A 12,559-nucleotide genomic window follows, 5' to 3' on the forward strand; every position below is an offset into this window, starting at 1 on the left:
AAAGCGAACCTTGTAAAACATGTTCAGAAAAAAATATCAATACGGATCAAATATAAACGACCTCAGTTTATCAAATTGATACCAGTTACCGCTAGGATAGCATATAATCAATAATGAGTTCAGTCTCAACTTTTTTTTTTCTCACTGTCTGACTTTTGAATTCTGAATCATTACAGTCTTTGGAAAAGCTTTAGCAGAAGTATTTGTACTTAACACAGAGATCTGCATATCCTAAGTGTCATAGGCAATATGCTATTTAAAAGTTGAAGGATTGCTAATTATTGGGGATGTTCACATGGCTGATACTGAATGTGAGAGCCAGTGCTACTGCTCAACAAACCACTGAGACAGTCTGAACAGTTTTGAAGGATAAAATTGGAGGACTCAGAGCATTTGCAGCCTGAGGCTATGGCATGAAGCAGCCACAACATTACCTTGCCTAGAAACCACAAAACAATTTAAAGTATCCTTGTGGGAGTAAGGAAAAAAGTGCCTAGAAGCGTTTGATTTTTAATATTTCTGAGTACACAAAGGATAAAAAGTATTGAAATGCAGCATTACCATATCTGAATCAGTTTAGTGTCTGTATTACAAAACCCCTTTGGGTTTTTATAAGAGAAACAGTAGTGGAAACATCAAGGGAAAAGAACGTCACTTTTTTCACATATATTCTGAGATTTTACAACTGAATATGTTTCTTCATTTTTAATTCAGAGACACATAGATATAGGGACAAAGACTATCTAGTGCCTTGCTTTCAAATTTAATGGCATATTTAATAAAATCACATCCAGTTAAACAGGCTATGAAGCCTTGCTCCTCTGCATTACATTAATATATCTCATTAATCCTTAGGGCTCAGTTAGACTTTCTTAGTATTTGTGGCTTCAGTCTTTTCAGTGAGTTGCTGGAGCCATAGGCTCTGTCACCCAGGAAGCTTTGCTAAAATGATTGCAGCTTAATAGCCCTCACATTGGAGTTGTTTACTGCCAGTAGTTGAAATTAACTGTGGTGCCTATTAGCCCAAGAGAAAAGTTTTAAATTAGAGCCTCAGCACTTTTCATTTCTCATGGAACCCTTACATCAAATGTATTCACAAAGAGGTGTGTAGAGGTATTGAACAAATCAAATCACAGTCAAGTTTTAATGGGATACTACTGCTGTCTCCTTTCTGTAACTAAGACATCAACAACAGCAACAAAGAATATTAAATCTCAACCTTCCTTATATTAATATTCAAACCTGTGTGCAATTTTGATCTTAAAGAGGCAGAAAAAAAAATTTTAACTGAGAAAATAATGCTGGCACTTGAATGAGAAATACATTATGCAAGATTTCATGGTGGGGACAGGGTAGTTCTAGTTCCCCATGTTTGCTACAGAAAAAAAAAAATTGATGTGGGTCCAGGAGGCCAATTTTATTTTCCTACAGCAAGACATGCCAAAATATCTCAAGCAGATCTTGTACCATTAACTAAATCCTTACTATTTGCTCAAAAAGATGCTACATGTTTTACCTACCTTATCTCAGTTAACTCTAATTCAACACTGTGGAGTAGGTACTATTACCCCACTTCATAGAGAAAAACTAAGGCACAGAGAAGTTAAATAAGTTGTTCAAAGTCAGACAGCCAATTGATGATGAAGCTATGACGTAAACCTAACTCAGACTTTAAAGCCACAGATCATGTTTTTTTTTTTTTTTTTTTTGGTCAAACTATTTTATATCAAATTTTTCTATCAAAATAACCATGTTTTCAAAACTCAATGAATTTAGTCTATTTAAAGAATTCTAAAACCATCACTACATTTTACCAAGATCAAATTTTAAAACATTCACATATCCTAAAAAGAAAATTTGTGCCCACCCCTCTCCCTAGGTAACTATTACTCTATTTTTCTATCTCTGTAGATTTGTCTTTTCTGGTTAGTTCATATAAGTGAAATCATATAATATGTATTCTTTTATGTCTGACTTCTTTCACTGAGAACAGTGCCTTAAAATTTTTTAAAGGTTAATTTATTTTTATTATTATCTGTTTAAATATTCTCAAAAACTGATATTCAAGAATTTTGAGTTAAAAAACCATTAGCACCACAATCCTTTATATATGCAGTTTCATCTATCTGGGGATTTAAAATAATGTATAGCATTATAATTTAAAGATAGTGTTTACTTATTTTTTCTAATTATGTGCTTATATATACTCAAATTTAGTTGGGATGCACTTAATTGAAGTGTAGTAGAGAATAATGTACTCTAAGAATATGAGAATTAACAGAATGAGCAGAAATTAGATAAAACAATGCATAAGAAGGTCCATTGTATTCTAAAATTCCATATTTTCTCCAAACTCTTGTTTTGTTATCAAACTCTTAAAGTTATAAAATCTAGAAAGATATATTTGAATAATAACAGCTTTTATAAATATTACATTAATTTACTTGAAATGTAGGTGGGTGGGACTAGAAAAAATGTAGGTAAGTAATGCAGAAAATTGACGTTTATAGTCATGTAATCAGAATAAAGATGCAACTGTTTTAGTCAAAAATATTGATCAATTATTCTTCATTAAAAATTATGTGTAAAATCTACTGGTTGCTTTTAATTCTCAACTCAACAAAACTTCAATTATATAGAGGTTGTATTTCTGATAACTATAGTTAAAAAATAATCACTATTAAATATAAAAGGATAGAAAAAAATTACTGACCAATAACTATAAATACATTCCAATGGAAAACAAATACATAAAAGAAAATTAAAAAGACATATCCAGGGGCTTTCCTGGTGGCGCAGTGGTTGAGAGTCCGCCTGCCGATGCCGGGGACACGGGTTCGTGCCCCGGTCCGGGAAGATCCCACATGCCGCGGAGAGGCTGGGCCCGTGAGCCATGGCCGCTGAGCCTGCGCGTCTGGAGCCTGTGCTCCGCAACGGGAGAGGCCACAACAATGAGAGGCCCGCGTACCACAAAAAAAAAAAAAAAAAAAAAAGACACATCCATTTTCAAAATCAAGAAAAACACTTCCACCAAAACCAGAAAGAAATACAAGTAAGTTGAAATGAAACTTAAAGCTGTTGAGCTGATGGCCCAAAAGCAAACAGAGGTAGCCAAGAACGAGATGCCTTAATAAAAGGAATAAGAAATGTTTAACATGTCATGCAGGCTCACTGCAAGAAATTGGGATAGGATTTCTTACCTATGAAATGAGGCTGGACAAAGCTGTGACCACTGCCTGGGATTAAGGCTAAAACTTAGGGAGGGTACGATAACACAGACACAGCCTCAAAACCAGGACCTCAAATATTATTCAGGTACCCTGAATCTTTAGGCATCCTGTGGTGTTAAGTAGATTCAACTGTAAAACAATATGGAAAGGTACATCTTATTCTGCAGGAGGGTGTGAGTATTAAATGAGATAAAATAGTTTTGACTTTGCACAAAAGAGGTTTTCGATACACCTGTGATTATTGTCAGGCACTCAGCTGAGCTGGAAGAGCCGAGCTGCTAGGTATCAGAGCGGCCAATTAAAGCAACAAGCCAAAAATTAGAGTTAAGCCTTTAATCACTAACTCTTGCAATTGGTATAAGCAAGAGTCTAAAACCACAGGAAGTGCCGCCTCAACCTGTGCCATTTTCCCCCATGGACCTCAACACCTATAACATCAGGAGAATCAGCATATAAGTGGAAGCAGGAAAGTTCCCATATAGTCCACACTAAGTTTCCCTGATTATTTTTTCTGGCATTATTGAGGTTAATTAACAAATAAAATTGTATACATTTAACATGTATATGTGATAATTGGATATACCATGGATGCATTGTGAAACGATTACCACAAATAAGTCAATTAATATATCCATTACCACACGTAGTTTCTTTTTTTTTTTTTCTGGTGAATATGCTTAAGATCTACTTTCTTAAAGACAAATACCATATGCTAACACATATATATGGAATTTAAGAAAAAAAAAATGTCATGAAGAACCTAGGGGTAAGACAGGAATAAAGACACAGACCTAACTAGAGAACGGACTTGAGGATATGGGGAGGGGGAAGGGTGAGCTGTGACAAAGCGACAGCGAGGCATGGACATACATACACTACCAAAGGTAAGGTAGATACCTAGTGGGAAGCAGCCGCATAGCACAGGGAGATCAGCTCCCTGCTTTATGACCGCCTGGAGGGGTGGGATAGGGAGGGTGGGATAGGGAGGGTGGGAGGGAGGGAGATGCAAGAGGGAAGAGATATGGGAACATATGTATATGTATAACTGATTCACTTTGTTGTAGAGCAGAAACTGACACACCATTGTAAAGCAATTGTACCCCAATAAAGATGTTAAAAAAAAAAGAAAAAGATTTTAGCACTATTAAAAAAAAAAAAAGGATCTACTCTCTTAGCAAATTTCAAGTATACAATCCAGTATTATTAACTACCATCACCTTGCTGTACATACTGAGGTTTTTGACTAGAGTGTGTCTGTGCCACACTTTAGTAGATATAATTCTAACTTCACCAGGAATTCTGCTACTATTTATTTAATCATCCCAAACACATTTGAGAAAAAGAATTATGTGGGTTTTTATTCTTTTTTCAGTTCCCTGTGCAGTAAAACTGAAATGATACAGCTGAAATTCAGCTCTAGAGCCATCTTCCTCTATATGTTTTAACAAATATAAGTTTCTTCCTATGTGGAAACAGTCTGTGTGCTACATACTAGCTTTTTGTATAATTGCCAAGTCTCTTTCCTCTTTTACACAGGATATTGTATTAATACTTGCAACTACAACCAGAGCAGAGAATGAGAAGAGCGTGCAGAATTATATGATAACAGCAGTGGATGCCAGTGCAAAGTCGTTCCCTGGAGAGATTCATAATGGGCACCAAAACCAGCAAAACGAAGGAGCTCATTCATTCATTTATGCATTCGTGACTATTTATTAGATGTATACTGTGCATCATCCTGAGAGTTAGAAAACTGTGAAGAGTGACTAAGCCTGAGATTATTCCAGATGCTCTTCAAAATATTTAAAGCAGTACATGTCTCCCTAAATGCTCTTTTCTAGTCTTCAGGAATGTAGTACCATTTTTTCTACACAATGAACTTGTAAAGAAAAGATGTTATATTTCATTTTCAAAATTAGGGAGAAGAGAGATTATGAGAGGTGTCATGCCTAGATAAATAAACACTGCATGTGTTTTGGCATAAATAAGGACCATTAAAAGAGAAAATGGCTTGCTACAGAATCCTCAGTGTTGCAATTCTATAAAACGAGATTTTCCTTGTTTCCTTGAAATAACGTATAAGACTGTGGATGCTATTTATGTGAGCTGTTTCAGAAAGAAACACGTACATTGTTTATTTAAAATATATGTCATCTTCCTTGTATACTGGTAGAGAAAAATGTTCATAGTCAATGAAATGTTTTATAATTTTCTCTACAGAGAAGAAAGGTTAAAGAAAGCCCCCCCCCAAACAACCCCTAAAGCATTTATGCAGATTTTTAATAATTCACTTTAAGTTTGAGGAACCTGAATACTGGTTAAAAATCTGTGTGGTTTTCTAGGCCTGACCATAGACTACCACAAAGACTTTCCCTGACGGGCTTCATGGGGAAAAGCTGCACATCCCAATGTCAGATGTGGTGCACAGCGAGTGGATTAGAGTCTCACGAGACTTGCAATCAAGGATTCAGGGCCCTCTGTGTATTTGTACATACAGTTGTCCCTTAGTTGGCCCTGTGAGCCTGCGCAGGTTCCGCCTGCACCCTGTACACATAACCTGCATTTTTAGCCTAGGCACTTTAATTCCTAGGTCTATTTATTGGGGCCTCCACAGGCACCTTTATGAGGTGGGGGAGGAGGGGGAAGTGTTGAAGATACATTTCTTCCCTTCTCTGACTTAGTACTCAGTACTTTTCCCCTCCTAGCCTCTAGAATCTCCTTACCCCTGCCCCAGAGTCCATAAAACTACAGGAGTCATGGTTCAGAGTTCCCTGGACAGTGAGGTGCTAATGCACCTGCCCCTCACCTGGGGAACCTCCTATGTTCTTGGGCAGGGGGTAATGATCAGATCTAGTAGGCACAAACTCCGGTTTTAGCATCTTGCATATACCATCTAGTAAGTTATTAAAGGTTTGATAGTTACTTTCATTTGGGGTTTGTTGCTTTGATCAGCTACTTGAATACCTGAGAATTTAGCTCTTTCCAGCTCAGCTGAGCTCCTGACAAAGTTATACACGTTTTCTTCAGAGGTTTTAAAAAGTCCTTCTAAGTAAATATGTCAGTCACTCGGCTAAATTTCTTCATTGAGCAGGTATTTATGGAGCATACCCTGAAGCCTGCACCCTGCTAAGAGCTGGATCACAAAACAGAAGAAGCCAATGTACCTACTCTTGGGAAAGTGGAGAAGAGGCTTTGCAAAGAGAGGACTATAAGCCCTGGAGACTTCTCCAAGAACACAGAACAAAGAAAAAATCTCAGCAGTACAGTAAAGGCAACACAGTGCTATCCCAAAATTGGGATTGTCATACTTAAGCCATGGAATATTTTAGTCCTACATGAAACAGGTGCTGGCATATATGGGTAAAAAAGTGAGGCGCAGACTTCCCCCACCATCTGCACAAATGCAGATCACACTATTTCCATGGACTGCCTGCCTTGTGACCTGAAATGCTTCTATAAAGATATTAATTCCTTCCATGAATACACACCTTCCTCACTGTGATTATTTTGGTGAGGTTGGTCTTACTTAAATGAGTGTGACTGGCCTTCATTTTATTTAACATGCAGACATGTTTAATTACATGAATCTTAGTTAAGATAAGGAATTAAAATTATATTCTCGTGAGAAGATGGTATCAGGAAATAAGGCTGATTGCAGAAGGCTAGCTTGGATGGAGCCGTCTTCGAAGAAGAAGGGCAAGGGAGCTAAAACTTGGCCACTGGCATCTGGAGACTAGTCAGGAAGCAACAGGAAAAGCACGGGAGGCATACATGGGGAAGAGAGAGAAACCAAAGGGAATTCATTACCCCACAATTTTAAGAGTCCCCACATTGTTTGCAGCAAATAAAATGGAGGCAAAATGTCAGTTACCATGGGGCTGAAGTCTAAAAGAACCACAGTGTTCTCACAGGAGTTCAACTATTCAATGTCAAGCTTGCTCTAGTAATTACCTACATTTATATTTGACACATGAATATATATATACACATACATACACATACACACACACACACACACACACACACACACACACACACACAAATATTTATGAGTAGCCATAAGGCTTACAGTAAGATCCACCCAAAATAGCAATATTACACTGGTGCCTTATTTTCCTTACTTATAAGGCAAACTCTCTAATTGATGAGTCATAACCTGCTAGAATTCTTAGACTATTATGATCCAAGAAAGTTTTCTGGAGTTATGTGTTTGGGTGCTTACACTGCCAACATTCACAACTCCTATTACAGCTAGTGTATCCCAGCTCTCCCAGACACCCTGTCAAAATAATGAGATGGTGAAAATGCAAAGTGTACATCTCAGTGTTCAAGACCCAGATCTGACACTTGAGCTTTGCATGTGTCACAGACAGAATATGTCTATAGAATGATTTTGATTTGACAGAAATCTTCTACCTGCTTACCCATCACAACTGTAAAAGTACAAGTCCACTCTAATGATATGTTTAAAACTTCTAGGTCAAATAATACAATTTGGGATTATTCTAATGTGGGCTCTAAGTGAATGTCCACAGTTTACCTACTGGCCAATGTACATTTAAATAATAGTAAGGTGGAGAGGCAAATTTCCAGCCATTACTGCAAGTTTTGGGATGTATTACAAATTGTAATGGTAGAGGACAAATGAATTCTACTACCTCAAATTTCTTATTTTCAAGAAATACATTTCCATATAATCCAAAAATATTCACATTAATACAGCTAGTTATTTTTATATTAGAGTGCATACATTTCTTTTAATAAACAGTCAAATTTTTGTTTCTTTACTCCTTTCCTAAAAAGTCTTAAAGAACTGTGTAGTCCAATGTTCATTGCAGCTATTTGCAATACCCAGGACATGGAACCAACCTAAATATCCATCAACAGATGAATGGATAAAGAAGATGTGGCACATACATACAATGGAATATTACTCTGCCATAAAAAGAAACGAAATTGAGTTATTTGTAGTGAGGTGGATAGATCTACAGTCTGTCATACAGAGTGAACTAAGTCAGAAAGAGAAAAACAAATACCGTATGCTAACGCATATATATGGAATCTAAAACAAAAAACTGTGTAGTCTACACTGCTTCCCTTCTTGTGTAGGAATTTAAAATGCCCTTCATGTTGGTCTTCATTCCTGAATCTGTCCTAAACCCCTTCTATTTCTTTCATAATTTTCTGCCATCAAATTATTTCACTCCCCACATCTTTATGACCTATGAAAGTACTTACCTAAAAACCCCAAATCTTTTCCAGTAGATCTTTCAAAATTGGTTTAAGTCTTCCCAAATTTCTTGAGTCAGAAATATGTCTACTGTGGGTCTACATTTGCTCATACTCTTTCAAAACTTTCCCTTTAAATTCTGGATTATATTCCTAGCACTTTGACTGCTTTCTTGGCAGCTACCTTGTAATATCCAACATTTTAAAAGACTTCTTACACTTTTTAGCTTGTCTATGATATTTAATAACATCACAGCACATCCCAGTCTTTTGACGATTATATTTATTTTACCCTGAAATGCCAGTCTTTTAAGAAAATTCCCCTTTATTTACTAGTAGTAAAGGATTAGGTCATTGTTACCACTACAACTCTGACCACTGAAATGATCCAGCATATGTGCATTGTGTACTGTGCATTGTCCTTTAGTAAAAAAAATATATATATCTAATCATGGGGCATTTATGCTACTTCCAGGTCTTTCCAAATGATCTTCTCATTCATCTATTCTAATAACTAAAACAGGTGTCTCCCTATGTATTTCTTCCATGCCCTGCTACTCTGGCTCACCAGCTATATCTGAAACCAAATTGTTTATATTAGTTCCTTTAGGTTACCAACCTTGGTATTCTCACTTAATCTTTGGATTGTCTATTTCCTCAAGTTCTGGCTTACACTCAGATCCAGGCAAGTCAGTCTTCTTCTAAAGACTTGGTTCCAGAGACCAAAAAAGTAAGGCATTTTTTGACACTGACTGAACTCTGGAAAAATGGTATTTATCTAGTCTAAATCATGGCCACAAAATCTGTACATCTGCTTTACTATTTACTAATATGAGGCCTCAAAGGAGTTCCGCAATATGTCTGATGAGAAGTCGGCTGCTGATCTTACTGTGGTTTGCTACACATAATGAATTGTTTTGCTCTCATTGCTTTCAAGATTTTCTCTTTGTCTTTGGCTCTCAACAGTTTGTGCTGTCTAGTTGTGAATCTCTTATGTTTATTCTCTGTGGTGTTTGTTGACCTTCTTAGATGTGTAGATTAATGTTTTCTTTGAATTTAGAAAGCTTTCAGTCATTACGTCTTGAAGTATTTTTCAGTACCTCTCTTTCTCTCTTCTCTGGTCTATCCATTATGTGTGCTTTGCCATGTTGACAACACTTCTCTGAGAAACTATCTTAAATTTTACTGTTCTTCAGATTGGATAATCTCTTTTGACCTGTCTTCAAGTTTACCAATTGTTCCTTCTGCCACCTGTAATGTGCTGGTGAGCACCTATAGTCAATATTTTTTTTAAATAAATTTATGTATTATTTATTTTTGGCAGCATTGGGTCTTCGTTGCTGCGTACGGCTTTCTCTAGCTGTGGTGAGTGGGGGCTACTCTTTGTTGAGGTGCACAGGCTGCTCATTGTGGTGGCTTCTCTTGTTGCAGAGCTCAGGCTCTAGGTGCGCAGGCTTCAGTGCAGGCTCTAGAGCACAGGCTCAGTAGTTGTGGCATACGGGCTTAGCTGCTCTGTGGCATGTGGATCTTCCCGGACCAGGGCTCGAACCCGTGTCCCCTGCATTGGCAGGCAGATTCTTAACCACTGCACCACAAGGGAAGCCCCATAGTCAATTTTTTATTTTAGTTATTGAACTTTCAATTTTAGAATTTTCATTTTTTAATGTAATTCTTTTATCTTTTGCTGATATTATTTTTTGACTCAATGCATAAAACTTTCCTTTAAATATTAAATATGGTTTCTTTGAATATATCTATAATACTTTGTATTATATGTGTACTATAGTACTCATATTTTGAGAACATATTTATAATAGGTGCTTTTATTTTCTTTTAAGTCCAACATCTGGGCTCCCTCTGGATAGTTTCTCCAAAGAAAAAGAAGATAGAAAAACACAAATGTTTAGCAAAAAGAGTGATTGTAGAGATGACTAAATGAGCATAAAGTCATCTATGTTGAGAAACAGGAGTAGTGTATTTGTGGAAAACTTTTTAAAAAAGATTTTAGTGATTTTCTTCTCAGCACATTTTATGTATTCAGTCTTTTTTTGTGTTCCATTAAAAGAATCAGAAGAAATAGAAAACATCTGTTATAATCTTAAATCTTCCTCACAAAACTGTTCCTATGACTCCCTCTACTCTTTTGTGAATAATGCTATATGAATTATTTTGTGAATAATGCTATGATCAAAGATTACATTAATTTATATATATATATATATTTATATATAAATATATATATATATATATATCTCCACATTTTTCAGATACCTTATTTTGGATTGAGCAAATAATTGGAAATAAGAAACAAACTGAAAAAGTATAAAATGTATAATTGTGGATATATGAAATTTTGGAATTTACCTTATCTGACACCTTCTCCATAACAATTCAGGAAGTCAGCATTTTTCAACTGTGTTTCATCATGTGCTGATGAGAAGCTTTACATTCCATTCTCTGGTCCAGTGTACACCTTCAAGTACAAAGTTAGAATCATTTCTCCCCATCAAGGCCAAAGTTTTTATTTGTACCTCAGTTCATCTATTCTTTATGATAAGTATTCTTCTATGAATTTCTTCATCAATTAATTTCTGACCGGCTAGCCCTATAATTTTTCTTTCCAAACACTGAATCCAAGCAGTTGATATCTCATATTCAAATTAAAACGCCCCACCACATAAGTCTTATTATATTTTCATATTTTACAAAGTTTCTTTAACCTCAATTTGTAGGTTAAGAGTATGATTGTTTACTACTTGAATTTAAAACTGTGACCATTTTTGACGTAGCCTTTTTCAATATCTGTAAATTGAGCTACAAGAGGAGAGAGTAGAGAATATGGGATAAGTTTATGAGCACTGTGGAACTCACAATGTGTACTTAATATATTTGTACATTAAATTTAATTTTAAAAAGTAACCTTAATTCTGCTACTAATAGTTTGTATATTTCTAAGAATTATTTTCATCAATGCGTGTGTGTGTGTGTGTGTGTGTGTATATATATACATATGCATATGTATATATGTATTTATATGAATATAATAAAAAAGAAGCAGACTCAGAGAGAACAACCTAGTGGTTACCAGTGGGGAGGGTGGGAAAGGGTAATATAGGGCAGGGGAGTGGGAAGTACAAACTATTGAGTGTAAGGCTCAAGGATGTATTGTACAACACAGGGAATATAGCCAATATTTTGTAGTAACTGTAAATGGAAAGTAACCTTTAAAAATTGTATAAATGTTTTTTTAATTCTATATTGTTTGCTATTTTGTTTCCTCCAGAATTTTCATTCTCATAAATAATGGTCTGATGATCAGCCTTGAAAACAAACCTTAGCTTGTATGTCTGATTATTTCTAGCATTACTTCTAGGGCAAAGTCTTGACCAGGTAGTTAAAATGAATTGTTTGAGAGTTAAATAAAGGCTTCTAATACATAATTCAAATTTGGTCAGGTAATACTTCATACTCCCAGCAAAATATTATGTGGGGACTCATCCTCTCCTGTTTTTCCAAGATATTTGGTTTTTACATAATAAAAAATAAAAAAATATATTTTTACATTAAAAAATAAAAACAATAAAAGAGCTCTACATTCTTCACAATTGCATTAATTCTTGGTTTCTCAAATCAAATCTGTATTCTCAATAAAAAGCATGAGCCCAAGAAGTGAAAAGTAAAAAATTAAAGCTCAGATTATTAATATTACTTTTCAAAAAGGCATTTAAAATTCTCTGCTATTTGCGTTTATATTAAGAAACATCCTTCTTATATGTCAGTGAGCATGCTTTCCAAATGCATTTATTTAAGCATTCTTATTAATATTTCTGGCCTTATTTTAATAAAACCTATCTAATCAAGATATTTTATACTTAATCTAAATACTGTAGATAAAGCAGAATATATTAATCATTTACATGCAATCAGATATTAGAAAATTTAGAGCTACATGACTGTTGATTTATTGAGACCTGTCAGCCACCAAAAGTAGCAAGTAATGAGATGAGTACAAATAATTTATGCTGGGTAAATTCTAATCATATTTCTTAAGAAATTATTGTACAGGAAAATGAACATGCACAACTATGATGAACTCATCT

This window comes from Monodon monoceros, unplaced genomic scaffold, assembly GCF_005190385.1.
Source record: "Monodon monoceros isolate NGI ecotype Baffin Bay Population unplaced genomic scaffold, NGI_Narwhal_1 Super_Scaffold_18, whole genome shotgun sequence".
Lineage (NCBI taxonomy): Eukaryota > Metazoa > Chordata > Mammalia > Artiodactyla > Monodontidae > Monodon > Monodon monoceros.